This window comes from Vulpes vulpes, chromosome X (assembly GCF_048418805.1).
Source record: "Vulpes vulpes isolate BD-2025 chromosome X, VulVul3, whole genome shotgun sequence".
NCBI lineage: Eukaryota > Metazoa > Chordata > Mammalia > Carnivora > Canidae > Vulpes > Vulpes vulpes.
Genome location: NC_132796.1, coordinates 53,099,838 through 53,103,727, shown reverse-complemented (window position 1 = coordinate 53,103,727; position 3,890 = coordinate 53,099,838). Strand labels below are relative to the sequence as shown.

General features: G+C 45.6%; 1 pseudogene; it reads left to right on the top strand.

Annotated features, from left to right (window-relative positions):
• The first annotated feature begins 632 nt into the window (after positions 1–632).
• LOC112907628 (suppressor of cytokine signaling 6-like) lies at positions 633–2,673 on the top strand (annotated as a pseudogene).
• Positions 2,674–3,890: the final 1,217 nt, after the last annotated feature.

The following is a 3,890-nucleotide window of genomic DNA, read 5'->3' as shown; positions in this document are numbered from 1 at the left end:
CAGGCAGCCTATTTAGCATATCCATACTTGTGGTCTAATTTTCCTTATCCTGAGAGAAGTGTCAGAGGATATTATGGTATATTTTGCTGCTGTGAAAGACTGGATGGTGAGGCTCACAGGGGTTCAATCTGGAAAAACCCCAGCTGAAGTCTCAAGAACCCCCTCCAGGTACCTTCCAGGAATAGCACCTGAAAGGTTTAGTTTGTAGGACTTACTCATTGGACAAACACACCTTCTTTGGCAAGTAACTTTTACTAGCCCCTCTCTTTATGCAAGGCACGGTGGGGGGCACAAAAACCAACTAGACGAGATCTTTGCCCCCAAGGAATTCGAAGCCCAGTCAGGTAGACACAAAAAGCCACCAGAGCATAAAACAGAAGAGTATTATTTAGGTGAGAAAATGCATTAAGGTCTATAAATATCTGGAGAGGGAACTAGTCACTTGGGGCTGGAGGCCCGACCAGGGCATCGGAGAGGATGCTTTGGTGTATTCTCTTGCACACCAATTTCTAGTTATTTATTTTTTCTCTCTCCCTGTGATGTGCAGCGATTCTAAAGTCAGAATCATCCGAAACAAACCAGCCCCTTCTTCCACCCCAGCCCCAAACTTTGCCTGCCCACTAACATCACCGATGGCGCATTCGGTTTTTGTTAACATGCAGCAGATTACCACAACGTTTAGCGGCTTAAACCCGCACACATCTCTCAGCACTCGCGCCAGCTTTGGGCGAGCGAGCGAGAGTCAGGCTCTGGCCGGGCCGCCGCCGCCACCACCCGCCGCGCCGCCGCCGGAAATGGCTCCAAGGGTTAAATGAAGCTGGAGACACACACGCGGGTGCATGGAGCCCCGCAGGCTCTCCAGATGTTCGCGAATAACGTTCCAGAGAGAGACTGAGCCCCCCCTCCCAACCCCCACCCCGGGATCGGAGAACGAGTCGCAACCGGGAAGTAGTCCCCGAAACCTTCCAGAAATCTTTGAACCTGAATAAAAGTAACCGGGAAACTGACTTCGTGGTGGTACAATAACCATCCCTAGCCAGTGTTGGGAAAATACCACTCCTTATTTGGTAGCTGCTAAGGTGGACATCTGGCCAGCTGTGATGGCCACAGTGGAGATTAAAACGGTGTGGGGGAAATAGATCAAAGAGTCACAGCTTAACGGGTAAAGAGGCGGCTTTCTACAGAACAAAACCAGAAAGGCCAGGGGAACACACCCTCTGGGAGCTCCGCCAGCTGAGGATACCTTTTCCTCTCTCAGCCCGGAGAGTCTTTAAAGATCTGAGAGCTCAAAGACCAATAAAGTCCACTGCCCTTGGCCATCACCACTAACGTCCTACCCTGTGGCCTCTTGACCCACAAACTCTAAGGAGAGGTGGATCAAAATGGAGGAGGCAAGAGGCACAGCTTTGGTTCATTCTCCCAATCCGAATCCAGCACGGAATGACGTTTGAAAAGATTCCTCAGAGTCTTCAGCCTGCAACTGTTTGCCAGGAAAAAAAATAATTCATAAAAGAGTTCAGAATCTCAGAATGGACACTTGCATCATCACCTCAATGAACACGTGTCTGCTGGACTCAGTACTGCATCTGGTGTTCTGTGCCTGCAGACACTTCTCCCATGGAAGTTTCTAGGGTTCCTTCTCAAGTGGATGGGAGGGTACTCTTTCTCTGAAAATGGAAGTCAAGTGGACCAGGGCCTACAGTCATTGCCCCAGAGATCTTTGTGGATCGGTCTGTTAATGGCTTGTTGACACCATGGGTGTCACATTGCAGAGGCCAAGAGCAAGTCATGATGATGCCCTCCCCCACGCTCATCACTACCTCCAATGCAGAATAATCACATCCAAAGGAACTTTAGTGGACTCACCAGCACAGACATCCTTGTGTCTAAAATTATGTGCTATCATTTGAATTTTGATCCTGACTCTGCTCCTGGGGTTGTAAGAGTTTATGACTCAATGGAAGGTAGTGGTCATATGGTTATGACAAGCTTTACAGTGTTGCTGAAAAAAACTTGTGAAATAAAGATGATACTGGGAACCAGTCACATACTGGGAGGCAGAAGGAAAATCTAGTCAATGTGCCAGATGGTTCTTTTCTTGTTCTCAATAGTTCTGATGACTGTTACCTTGTAAGCTGGGGCTTTCAGGTGCCTGGGTGGCTCAGTTGGTTAAGCATTTGCCTTCAGCCCAGGTCATGATCCCAGAGTGCTGTACGGCATCTGGATCCCTGCTCAGCAAGGAGGCTGCTTCTCTGTCTCTCCCGCTCTCCTCCTGCTCTTGCTCTCTCTCTCTCTGAAATAAATAAAATCTTTTTTTAAAAGATCAGCTCAAGCTTTCGCTCCCATGGTAAACACTTCACACCAGAATTGAACACTCAAACAGTAGGTTTCACTTTGATGAACAACCAGATGTGGATGGACAAATTCCTGATCTGATTAAATATTCAACCAGGAACTCTGAAAACAGAGCTTTTTGTTATTCAGGGCCATGGTTGCCTGAATCTGCAATTAACCCTATCAGACTGACCGACCAGTTGAGTATCATGATTCATGCAGGTGCGTTCTTTGTAATACCTGTCTCATTTTGTTATGTTTCTGTATACCAGAATGGACTTAATTCAAAATCTGCCCTTGCCAAACAAAATGAAAGATTAGTGACAGGAGAAACAATGAAAATTAGGAGAACCCTGCATTTTGCACTCTGAGTTCAAGAAAACAATTGAAATATGGTTTACAAACTTTCATTGCTATTAAAATCTTTTGCTGCTACAACTCTTAGAATTTTTGACGAAAAGACTAATCAATTTGTTCAGGAGTGGGGAAGTGTAGGCAAGGTGTCCTGAGCTTCCTTTTAGCTCCTTACAAAGGAAAGTCTTGAGATTTTAAAAGTGTGAATTATCTTCCATCATTGGCAGAAAAAAAATCACAATGTGAATTATCACATTCTCCTTAATCCACGACCCCCCATTGTCCTTTGCTGCTCTCTGCTGTGATTTCTATGCATTGAGAGCACGTTGCTTGTGTATTCAACCCAAAGTAAAGTTGAATGAAAGTTTTACTTTATTAAAGATTTTATTTATTTATGCATGAGAGACACACACAGAGAAAGGCAGAGACACAGGCAGAGGGAGAAGCAGGCTCCATGCAGAGAGTCCAACGTGGGACTCGATTCCGGGTCCTCAGGATCATACCCTGGGCTGAAGGCAGCACTAAACCTCTGAGCCACCAAGGCTGCCCAAATGAGAGTTTTAGAATAAAAATTGTTGTCTCCTGAAATGGCCTATTTTCAAAAGATAGTGTTAAAGAGACATATTCATGTGAAAAAAAGCAGTATTTACATAAACACTGAAAACGATTTTTAATCTCATAGTTTTTTTTTAAGATTTTGTTTATTTTTTCTTTTTTTTTTTAAATTTATGATAGTCACACAGAGAAAGAGAGAGAGAGAGAGAGACAGAGACAGAGACAGAGACACAGGCAGAAGGAGAAGCAGGCTCCATGCACCAGGAGCCTGACGTGGGATTCGATCCCAGGTCTCCAGGATCGCACCCTGGGCCAAAGGCAGGCACTAAACCGCTGTGCCACCCAAGGATCCCAAGATTTCATTTATTTTTTCATAGAGACACACACAGAGAGAGGCAGAGACACAGGCAGAGGGAGAAGCAGGCTCCATGCAGGGAGCCCGACGTGGGACTCGAACCTGGGTCTCCAGGATCACACCCCAGGCTGCAGGCGGCGCTAAACCGCTGCACCACCGGGGCTGCCCAATATCATAGTTTAGAAAGATTTAGAATTGCGAATTGACTTTCTTTTCTCAATTATTTTTAAGATTGTGCTTTTTTTGTTGTTGTGAAAAGTTGAATTTTTCTGTTGCCTTCATTTTCAACCAG